Below are 12,553 nucleotides of genomic sequence, written 5' to 3'. Positions count from 1 at the left end.
GAATTACAAAGTCATCGGCGAACCTCAAAGTTTTTACTTCTTCTCCATGAATTTTGATACCTATTCCGAATTTTTCTTTTGTTTCCTTTACTGCTTGCTCAATATACAGATTGAATAACATCGGGGAGAGGCTACAACGCTGTCTCACTCCTTTCCCAACCACTGCTTCCCTTTCATGCCCCTCGAATCTTATAACTGCCATCTGGTTTCTGTACAAATTGTAAATAGCCTTTCGCTCCCTGTATTTTACCCCTGCCACCTTTAGAATGTGAAAGAGAGTATTCCAGTCAACATTGTCAAAAGCTTTCTCTAAGTCTACAAATGCTAGAAACGTAGGTTTGCCTTTTCTTAATCTTTCTTCTAAGATAAGTCGTAAGGTTAGTATTGCCTCACGTGTTCCAACATATCTACGGAATCCAAACTGATCTTCCCCGAGGTCCGCTTCTACCAGTTTTTGCATTCGTCTCTAAAGAATTCGCGTTAGTCTTTTGCAGCTGTGACTTATTAAACTGATAGTTCGGTAATTTTCACATCTGTCAACACCTGCTTTCTTTGGGATTGGAATTATTATATTCTTCTTGAAGTCTGATGGTATTTCACTTGTCTCATACATCTTGCTCACCAGATGGTAGAGTTTTGTCAGGACTGGCTCTCCCAAGGCCGTCAGTAGAAATGGTTCAAATGGCTCTGGGCACTATGGGACTTAATTTCTGAGGTCATCAGTCCCCTAGAACTTAGAACTACTTAAACATAACTAACCTAAGGACATCACACACATCCGTGCCCGAGGCAGGATTCGAACCTGCGACCGTAGCAGTCGCGCGGTTCCGGACTGCGCGCCTAGAACCGCGAGACCACCGCGGCCGGCGCCGTCAGTAGTTCTAATGGAATGTTGTCTACTCCCGGGGCCTTGTTTCGACTCAGGTCTTTCAGTGCTCTGTCAAACTCTTCACGCAGTATCGTATCTCCCATTTCATCTTCATCTACATCCTCTTCCATTTCCATAATATTGTCCTCAAGTACATCGCCCTTGTATAAACCCTCTACATACTCCTTCCACCTTTCTGCCTTCCCTTCTTTGCTTAGAACTGGGTTGCCATCTGAGCTCTTGATATTCATACAAGTGGTTCTCTTCTCTCCAAAGGTCTCTTTAACTTTCCTGTAGGCAGTATCTATCTTACCCCTAGTGAGACAAGCCTCTACATCCTTACGTTTGTCCTCTAGCCATCCTTGCTTAGCCATTTTGCACTTCCTGTCGATCTCATTTTTGAGACGTTTGTATTCCTTTTTGCCTGCTTCATTTACTGCATTTTTATATTGGCTCCTTTCATCAATTAAATTCAATATTTCTTCTGTTACCCAAGGATTTCTATTAGCCCTCGTCTTTTTACCTGCTTGATCGTCTGCTGCTTTCACTACTTCATCCCTCAGAGCTACCCATTCTTCTTCTACTGTATTTCTTTCCCCCATTCCTGTCAATTGTTCCCTTATGCTCTCGTTCTTTCAGTTTATCCAGGTCCCATCTCCTTAAATTCCCACCTTTTTGCAGTTTCTTTAGTTTCAATCTGCAGTTCATAACCAAGAGATTGTGGTCAGAATCCATATCTGCCCCTGGAAATGTCTTACAATTTAAAACCTGGTTCCTAAATCTCTGTCTTACCATTATATAATCTATCTGAAACCTTTTAGTATCTCCAGGATTCTTCCAGGTATACAACCTTCTTTTATGATTCTTGAACCAAGTGTTAGCTATGATTAAGTTATGCTCTGTGCAAAATTCTACAAGGCGGCATCCTCTTTCATTTCTTCCCCCCAATCCATATTCACCTACTATGTTTCCTTCTTTCCCTTTTCCTACTGACGAATTCCAGTCACCCATGACTATTAAACTTTCGTCTCCCTTCACTACCTGAATAATTTCTTTTATCTCGTCATACATTTCATCAATTTCTTCATCATCTGCAGAGCTAGTTGGCATATAAACTTGTACTACTGTAGTAGGCATTGGCTTTGTGTCTATTTTGGCCACAATAATGCGTTCACTATGCTGTTTGTAGTAGCTAACTCTCACTCCTATTTTTTATTCATTATTAAACCTACTCCTGCATTACCTCTATTTGATTTTGTATTTATAACCCTGTAATCACCTGATCAAAAGCCTTGTTCCTCCTGTCACCGAACTTCACTAATTCCCACTATATCTAACTTTAACCTATCCATTTCCCTTTTTAAATTTTCTAACCTACCTGCCTGATTAAGGGATCTGACATTCCACGCTCCGATCCGTAGAACGCCAGTTTTCTTTCTCCTGATAACGACGTCCTCTTGAGAAATCCCCGCCCGGAGAACCGAATGGGGGACTATTTTACCTCCGGAATATTTTACCCAAGAGGACGCCATCATCATTTAATCATACAGTAAAGCTGCATGTCCTCGGGAAAAATTACGGCTGTAGTTTCCCCTTGCTTTCAGCCGTTCGCAGTACCAGCACAGCAAGGTCGTTTTGGTTAATGTTACAAGGCCAGATCAGTCAATCATCCAGACTGTTGCCCCTGCAACTACTGAAAAGGCTGCTGCCCCTCTTCAGGAACCACATGTTTGTCTGGCCTCTCAACAGATACCCCTCCGTTGTGGTTGCACGTACGGTACGGCCATCTGTATCGCTGAGGCACGCAAGCCTCCCCACCAACGGCAAGGTCCATGGTTCATTTGGGGGGGGGGGGGTGGTCTTACGCACAATAAAATCATAGGATCTGTTTTGTTCAGTGAAACGGCAATCGCAACCAATTCCTATCTCGATATATTTCAGTGATTTATTGTGCCACATGTTCGGGACATTCCGGACTTAATTTTCCAACAAGATGGTGGGCCATCTTATTGGGTGTTATATGTTCGTCCCTATTGTAATAGCCGGCCGGAGTGGCTGAGCGGTTCTAGGCGCTACAGTCTGGAACCGCGCGACCGCTGCGGTCACAGGTTCGAATCCTGCCTCGGGCATGGATGTGTGTGATGTCCTTAGGATAGTTCGGTTTAAGTAGTTCTAAGTTCTTGGGGACTGATGAACACAGCAGTTAAGTCCCATAGTGCTCAGAGAAATTTTCAACCTATTTAACACAAAATTTCCGGGGACATGGATCGGGCGTGACGGTCCCAGAAACTGGCTTCCGCGATCACCGGATATAAAACCACTTGATTTCTTCCTTTGGAGTTATGTCAAGAACCAGGTTTACCAAGCAGTAGTCAAAATTTATTAATTGTGTGTGTGTGTGTGTGTGTGTGTGTGTGTGTGTGTGTGTGTGTGTGCAAAACTTAAACATGTTACCTGCGCTTCAAAATAAAAGATATTTGTCTATGCGTCATTTTGTGCCTTGTGCATATTTTTAGCCAGGGAAAGACTTCTGGGACACCCTGTATATTTCCCAATAATAAAGATAAAGATAGGTTCTCAGTCAGGCGTTGCATATGTGTTCTGCAGTCAGGTAGAGAAATTGTATTCAGTACTTACGTACCTCTCAGTGCTGTATTCAAATGTAGGACGGACGTCTATCACGTCTCTGTGGGCTGCTTACGAGGCCTTAGTTTACAGAGCACCAGACAGAGCGACGCGTCTCGCCTTATTAGTAAATATCATTATCTCCGTCTACATTACGACGTGGAACAACGCTACGTTAGCCGTTAAGTGGGGCAAACGTAATCGTTTCTTTAAATCAGCGAGACAAGCTACTTAAACTATAAAACCGAACATGTAGTTTTGCAATAGATCAACAGTACACGGAGCACCAATTAGAGACGTAGCAGCCACATCGTAGAAGCATGACTGACTGCTGAAGCACCTGACGTAATACTGTAACGGATTCAAGAATACACACTCTCCGTTATGAGAATGGTAGACGATGATATTTATTTCGTATACTAGAACTTGCACTAACAAATTTTCAAAAATAATGTTCTTAAATTTCTCGGAAGGTTATTCAAGGGTGATAAGATGAGAAAGAATACATTGGTTACAAGTAACTCATTATAGTGAGTTTCTAGAAAAACTTGAAATCTTATCTTCCGCAGTTTTATTTTACCCTTTCTCCATTTCACAGTTACCTTCCAAGCTGTGGTTTTCACTCACGTCAGAATATAACTATCTAATTCATGCCAGTGACTTGAAATACTTCATTCTCTTCTGTAACACAGGAGAAAACCATACCTAACGAGTGTTTAGCAGCCGGAACTGTGTCTAATGAAAGTATACCGCACAAGTCTAAATTTTTTATTAGTAGTTCAATTCCATTAGTAAATTATGAAAGCTGGGAAAATCAAAAACCCACAGGTACTTTGTTTCCAGAGAAGTTGCATGACGAGCATAATGATTGTTATATTTCACAATTTCATCCGATCCATCCAATCAAAGACCAGCTCAAGCTGAAGAATTTATATGATTGTTTTCTTGGTACGTCTTGTTGCTTGTAGAACAAACTGCGTTATTACCAACGACAAGTTTTAAAGGATGTTGACTAGAAACCTATGTGGACAATAGTCACGAACTTTCGAAATAGAGAAGAGCGTGGAAGATTAATGGATAATTTTGTTCCTTTCCTTCTTCTTCTTCTTTTTCATCTTCTCCTTCAGCAGTGCTTTTCTTTTCTGGAACGACAACATCGTGTTTACAAAGAAGAATATTTATAACCTCTAGCTTCATCCCATAGCTGTTATTGGTTCAGAAAATTGATCACAAGACATACATTAAATTAAAATGTAGAAACAGAACGGGAAAGAAATAATCACCTCAGATTTCTGCTCATATCAGAGAAAAAGAGAAATTACAAATAGAAAATACAAAGTACCGCACTCAGTCAAATTAGACAGTAGTAACTGTTTGAAGCACTTACTGGGCCAAAAACGTAAGTGAGAATGAGAGCTGTGGAAGATGAAAAAGTAAGGTAATACAGAATTGCCGAATCAAGGATTGCGCTACAGTTTTTATGCCTGTCGTGGAGAAGCCCTTATGTAATTAAGTAATGATACGTAATAAATTAATAAGTTCTTGCAGTACAAGACACCATATCCCTAAGCAAATGGAACGAAGGTTATGAGAATCTGGAAGGTTGTGATACTAGATGCTACGAAACGATTTCAAAAATTGATAGTACAGATAACATACGAAATGAAAAGTAAATTAAAATAGTAATGGAGGAAAGAAGCCTTTGGAAAATACAAGAATTAATTAGTATGACATCTGGTACGGCATACAAGCATAGTTATTTTGGCGATAGAATGATCAACAAAGGGGAAAAAATGTGAGGCAGACGAAAACAGTAATGTGCAAAACAGATTACAGGAAGTGTTGGGTATAGTGTGAGAATAATTGTTATTCGTTAAATACTCTACGCTGCATACCTATTAAAGGACTGCTTGTACAACTTTAACAAAAAAATGGCTCTGAGCACTATGAGACTTAATTGCTGTGGTCATCAGACGCCTAGAACTTAGAACTACTTAAACCTAACTAACCTAAGGACATCACACACATCCATGCCCGAGGCAGGATTCGAACCTGCGACCGTAGCAGTCGCGCGGTTCCAGACTGTAGCGCTTAGAACCGCTCGGCCACTCCGGCCGGCACAACTTTAACAGATGTGGATATTTTTGTCGAACGTTCGTTAAGTACCTGATTAGTTAGTAGTGTTGGCTGTAGAGGTAAATCGGCCGTCAAACAGACTTATTTTGTTTAAACTAGGGGCAGTTTAAAGTCACTGTGGGCCTGCAACAATGATAAATAATAGGACTCCTAGTGAAAAATGTTTACTCGTATTTTTTAAAATTCATTCTTTTACTTCCACACAAAATATGACGATAATGTCACTAATTTAACCACTAGCTTGGGTTTTATGAATAATAATAATAAAGCTCCTCATAAGAAACTGCAATAAGTCATTTGGGCCAGAACGTAACTGTGGCTGCTTACATACTCAGACTGGCCAAGTGATAAGAGCTTTTTGACCGAATTTTTTTATTTAGAGTATGGAGTTTCAGGTCTTTTATATCGATCGAGCTGACGGCAAGCGTAACTGACAATTGACTACCGCTTCAGGCCACTAACCTGTATCCATAGAGCTCACGTTACAAAGTACAATGCCTTTTGTGATAAACGTATTAAGTTTAGACCTGTCGCAAGTACAAAATTTCTAGACACACTCCACAAGACTGTATTACAAAACACTGCGAGTCACCAGTTGGGAGAGGTTGATGTACGTCGTGTTCAGCGAAGGGCACTGGAAGCCTCAACACTGTCAGTGAGCACACTCGCGTGTCTGAACGGATTAAACATAGAAGAATACATTTATACTTCACAGAAATGCGTTGAAACGTTGTATAAAAATATAGGGTAGAGACTCGCTTCTTAAAATTAATGATAGAAACGTAAGGCAGGATCAGAAAAACAGCAATAGGTGAGCTGTATTATCATCAATATTAACTAAAGCGAATTATGATTGTCAGAAGATGAGTAGTATGACACTTCCCGAAACGTCGGGAGATATCAACGCTACCACCCGGCTGGATACCCGATGAACCTTAATCAATATGTTTGTCAGATTTATTGGCTTAGTAGTCCACGAGTCTGGTGCGAGGGTATAAAAATAAATCATTTTTAGGCGTGCTTTGGTAACAATGTAAAGCAATCTTTGTGCAGTAGTGTAGTGAAAGTTCGTGAGACGTAAATGAAATTAGTTTTCAAAATTGTAATATGTAAGACGTGGTTGAATAAAGTAGGAATACGACAAATGCGTTCTCAAAAATTTCCTCAAAATACACACAGTTTTATGTCAATTCTCTATTATTTTCCAGTATTTGTGGAATCATGGACACGCAGTCTTGAACAGTGTTACTGTTTTCTCTTTTCCCCTTAACCCTTGAACACCTGGAGGAGAAAAATGTTACGTTGCTACTAAACCATCTTAAAGTTTACTACTACACATTTTGTTCAAAATAAATTATGATTTATAAGCTACGTATTAGTTAATTACAATTATTAGACCTACAGGGGAAAGTTACATACAAAATTAAGTACGAAGTGCCCTGTTTTATAAGCTACTGCAATCGTGGGGCTAAAAACTTGGCAGTGGTTTTCCAGGCCACCCCTGACAGTTCTCGACCCGCGCTACATGTGCCGTACGATTGCAGGTCCTTTACAGTGTGACGAATCAGCTTCGCGGCAGCGCTGCTCGGTCTTACCTTTGGAGAGCGGGTGTCAAACCGGCGCGCAGCCTCTTCGCGCTGCACGCAGGAGGAAGCCGGGACTGGTCCGCCCGTCGCTGGAGCCTCATACTCACTGACCGCGACCGCTGCGCCAGCTGCCGGATGGTCGCCGAACGCAGCGGCCAACAGCACACGCCGGCCGCACATTCAATTAACGCCGCGGACAGATCGGCCACATTCCAACGCTTCACCGTATAAGGAATAAGACATCCAGCGATACTTTTGCTAATGATGTTGCAATATCGAATGGAGTATACACGGTAAAATTCTGAAGTTATGTACAAAAGGTACAGAAAGAAAACTGTAATTCTAAGAGTGAACGACATGAAACGAAAGTAGTCGTTGAGAATGGAGTGAGACAGGGCTGTAGCGTGTAGCCTTTGTTGTTCAATTTTTAAATTGGCCATGCAGTAAAGGAAACTGAGGAGGGTCTTCGAAAGGGTTTTAAGTCCGGGGAGGATAATAATAACAAGCGCAGACGAAATTGTCGATATGGAATGACTCAGCAATGGAATTTGTTGCCGGGCAACAGTTGACACTGTAATTCTAACAGGGACGGAGAAGGAGTTGAAAGACTAGCTGAAGGGGGCAGCTAGTGTCTTGAAAAGCATTATACTCGTAAGATGAACTGCAGTTAACAGGATTAAAGGAACAGAGGTTGCAGTAATAAGACTGGGTGTCAATTTTATATCTCTTGCGAACAGAAACCAGACTGTCAGCGTGTTTTTTAATTGTTTGCCTATTATTTTTCTGCTTCCTGTGTATTTTATTAGCATCATCAACCCTTTGTTTTAGGTTTTAAGTTCCACAATTTTTCGTCATTTTACATTTAAGTCACCGATTTTATCGCCAACTTTTATTATTTATTATCTTCATATTTTTAAAACAAATTCTGTAGGCTCAAGAGCGGCGTACTAAGCTGCTGCCAGCCCGCCCCCTTCAGGGGGAATCGAAACTCAATTAAGAAAAAAACAGTAATGACACCCCCATCCCACTTCGCTTTTCCTCTACTCCTCCCCCTTTTTTCCCCCTCATCTGTCCAGGTCCCCCCCATCTGCACTTGGCTGTGGTGTGTCATCTTCGTGCCCACTTTTTTTGTGCAGTGTTTTAAGTGAGTGTTACGTGTTGTTCCTCTTTTCCGAAGTGTTGCGAACAGAAACCAGACTGTCGTCGTGTTTTTTTTTTTTTTAATTGTCTGTCTACTATTTTCCCTGTCTGCTTCCTGTGTATATTATTAGCATCCCCATCCCTTTGTTTTATGTTCTAAGTTCCACAATTTTCCGCCATTTTACAATTTATGTCACCGTTTTTATCGCCTGTTTTATTGTGTATTATCTTCTTTTTATCTTTTAAAATTTCCATAGGCTGAAGAGCGGCGTACTAAGCTACTGCCAGCCCGCCACCTTCGGGGGGAATCGAAACTCAGTAAAGGAAAAAAAGAGAAATAAGGCAGAGATGAAGAGACTTACACAGAGTAGACTCCTTTAGGGATCTACAGCAGACGATTCCTCTGTAAGTTAGCCAAAACGACAAGAATATTTTCTGTAATGACATGTGTAGTAAGAGAAAATGCTGCTATATTACAAGACTTTTTATTAAGTATTGGCAAGGAACTAAACATCCATGTCCCACAGCACGCTAACACGACAGTACCGGCGAGCCCCTGCAACGCAGCTAATACTGGTAACCCCAGACGCTCGACCCGCCGAAAAGCAGGCAACCGCAGGGAAACCGTACTGTACACAGCACGCAAATCAGCCACACACACCCCCTACACTGTCTGTGAGCCGATCTATGACCGATCGCCCACTAATGTATGGCGACCTTGAACTGTTCAGGGACGCAGCAACTGCAGCAAGCCCCACAACGAGCTTCCGCAACGACAAAGGTAACGATGCACGATACCTCGCACTTAACATAACCACACCTTGCATGCACTGTCCCAGATAGCAAGCCAATACTGCCCTTACTACCCGTCCTACTGTCGCAGAGGTTTTTTTCCCTTGGCGCTCGCCTTGGCACATATTTTTTCTCCTCTGTCCTCACAACCGCTACCCTTCGATCGCTTTCGTCCGCTTTCTATCTCCTGATGGACCACGTTAATAAGTAATCTTACACAGACGCATGGATAACATAACTCCCCGCATCCTGTGACTCCTGATTCAAAAACTAACATGTTATACGGAGGTGACAGTAGAACTTTTGGTTTGGTCACCACATTGGTGTGTGCGTAGAGGGCCCCCATCCCTTAGAAAAGCTAATTACAGGCCCACGGTCATTATGAAGCTACGTGAAACATTAGGAATTGTTAGTGCATATATCTATATCTATTTTTAACTAATAACAATTTTGAGTGTACCTGTCGTGGTACTTACTACCATAAAACATCGTTAACGCTGTCGCTATCTAATATCCTGTACTGCTGCGTACCGTAGGTGTAGCGCAGATGAAATTGTAGGTATGAAATGTTTCAGCAGTGGAATTTGTTGCTGAGCAATATTCGTTAAGACCTATTTAACATTTTTCGTAAGTTTGACAGCTAAGTCAACGTTGTGATGTGATTACATAATTGGCTTATTCTTCTATGGAATTATGTGTGGTAGTAGAAAATTCGTAGCTCATGTTCGCCGGTGTTGTCTTTGCACGTAAATTTGTTTTATCTGGTATCGCGTACTAAAATTTCAATAAAATTGACAACATAATTTTTCTGTTTTAAGTCGGTATGTTCGTTACGAACTTTGTCTGTATATTGCGTGTGTGCTTGTAGATTTCAATTTCTTCTAAAAATTTCGTTGTTGGATCTTTGAGAGAATAGGAACGGTTGCTTCAAATCATTATTTTATTTCTATCTCGCGAAACACACACTTCTAAGCATAACTGTACAAGAATCAATCTGAGTTACTACGCAGACAGTGGCAAAGATAATCCTTTTAAACTTCACAGATAGCACTATTCACTTGTGATGTATCGTCTGTTTGACGTCGCCATAGCCCAATGCCCCTTAATTTTTAAAGCCAGGCGCTCCCGGTATTTGAGGGAACTTGTAAGTTACTTGCCGACTGGTTCTCGCGAAAACATTGGTTGCGCCGTAGGTTGCTCCTGTCAGGTGGCTGAGGTGTCGAGCTGGTTGTCTGTTTTCACCTGTTCCACGGAACTATCCGTCGGCTTGCCCTTTTACCTCCTTAGAAAACGATGTCCCCTGAGCTGAGTAAGGGTATCCTTCTCCCTGCATGAGTGTATGTTGGTTCGAGCCTCTGGATGGTAACCGTTTCTTGTTCTCTGTCTCTGGACTGAAGACTACAACAGAAACAACAACAATGGAATCTGGTAAGATTAATTCCACTGGGACCCGTTACTGTTTGCCATAAACTAATTGCGCAGGAGAGCACTGTGTCCTCATTTACTGCCGTGCGTAATCCCAATAAACGAGAGGAAGTGCTTTTATCCACTCTGACGGACTACAAATTAGCGAAGTCGAGTTTGCGGTGGAAACGTTCCACCATGTCGTTACTGGAGACGCGATAGTTTGTCGTGCGCAGATGGATCCAGCTATGTACCAACAATAGCTCGTTGAATAATTGGCTCTCGAATATTTTTCGTGATCGGCGGTAAGAACATGATGTAGGCCGAAGCTGGAGAACCGTGTGAGTACCAGTCCCTTGGCCACCGACTCTGTCGATATATCGATAAGTGTTGCCACTGCCTACAACCTTGTAAACTGATCGATGATTGTTAACAGTGTTGTTGTTGTCATGTAGAGCTCTACAATGGGCCGACGATATCCACACGAAGAAGCGAAACCGTAGCTGCAAGTGTCGAAAACTGAGCAATCGGTGCGAACACATGCCTTGCAGTTTCGCCCCTTGACATGTTAAACACGTGCGTGCCCATGCCTGACAATCTCTTTGCACCAGGGTGTCACACCACTTTGGTAGCAATTATCTTAGCTGTAGCTCGCAAAGCTGGGCATGTTAGGTTGTGCAACGCTTCGAAAATTTACCGATGATATTGTTCTGGAATACAGAGTCGCTGTTAACCTCTTGCAGCGTCACACCAAATTTCTTCCGAGACCTCTGGAAATGGTACTTGCTTGAGTTGTAATCCCGTGCGTCCTTCGTGCAGAAGAATGCATAGAAATGGATCGACATGCTTCTCGGTTGTTAATTTGTCCCAATGAGTAGATCTTAGACGGGCACAGTTCCTTGAAGACAATCAGGGACCACATTCTCCTGTCCTTCTACATGCCGTATATCTGTTGTGAACTGAGTTACAAATTCGACTTTCCTGTACTGCCGCCGTGACTTAAGCTCCGTGTTTCTTTGCGAAATTATAACCAGGGGCTTGAGGTCTGTGAAGATTGTAAAATGTCTCCCCTACATAGCTGTGCGAAAATGTCGAGCTGCCAGGTATACTGTTAACAGTTCACTGTCGATGGTACTCCATTTTTGTTGTTGCGTCAAATTCTTAGGGAAGAATGCATGTGGATTCCGCTTCCCATCTGCCATTGTTGTAAAGCTGTGCCTACATTGTCTGGGTTGCATCTATCACAACGGCTGTACGACTGCCCGGTTTTGGATGTCCCACCAGCACTGTCCGTGAAAGATGTTCCTTGAGGTCCCAGAACACTGTTTCGGCGTTGGGTGTCCACTGAATCTTCCGGTTGCCTGTAGTATTCTTTCCAGTGAGCAACGTTGTGAGTGCTTCCTGGGCTACTACTAGTCTGTAATAATTTAACATACCTAAATATCTGTGAAGGTCTTTGTACATACTGGGAAGAGGCATTTTCTGCACAGCTTCGACCAGTTCAGGTAATGGTGCCAACCTTGCCATTGACACTAAGTATCCAAAGAAACGATATCCACTCATTCCCATGTCACACTTCGCTTCATTAAAATGATGCCATAACCTAGTAGTCGGCGGAAAAGCTGTAGCAGATGGTCTGCATGCTGACCTACCGAAGCAGAGAACACTAAAATGTCATCCAAGTTACAAAATGCACGTGGCAACTTCGGTAGCACTTCGTTTATGAACCTCTGCCATATCTGTGCAGCGTTCCCGACGGCGAATGGTGAGAAATATTATTCGAAAAGTCCGAAAGGTGTGGTTACTACTGTTTTATTTTATATCCGCCGGAGCCGTGGTAATCTGAGAAGACACTTTCGTACGATCCATCGAAATGTTGTTGACCTACTAATGATTTTATTGTACTTCGTCACGTTAGGAATGGGATAACGGTCAGGAATTGTCCGTGCACCAAATGCTCTGTAATCACAACATATGCTCCAGGTTTTTTCTTCTTTTGGAT

The 12,553-nt window shown here is 42.2% G+C and overlaps 1 protein-coding gene across 1 annotated transcript in view; it reads right to left on the bottom strand.

The window, feature by feature from the left end:
• The window catches only part of LOC124788979, a 113,231-nt gene extending 105,944 nt beyond the window's left edge, over window positions 1-7,287 (bottom strand). Inside the window, exon 1 of the mRNA XM_047256268.1 lies at window positions 7,225-7,287. The gene's annotated coding sequence lies outside the window, so the exon portion shown is untranslated. The remainder of the gene's footprint in view (window positions 1-7,224) is intronic.
• Window positions 7,288-12,553: the final 5,266 nt, after the last annotated feature.

This window comes from Schistocerca piceifrons, chromosome 3 (genome assembly GCF_021461385.2).
Source record: "Schistocerca piceifrons isolate TAMUIC-IGC-003096 chromosome 3, iqSchPice1.1, whole genome shotgun sequence".
Classification (NCBI taxonomy): domain Eukaryota; kingdom Metazoa; phylum Arthropoda; class Insecta; order Orthoptera; family Acrididae; genus Schistocerca; species Schistocerca piceifrons.
This window is presented reverse-complemented; position numbering and strand designations above follow the sequence as displayed.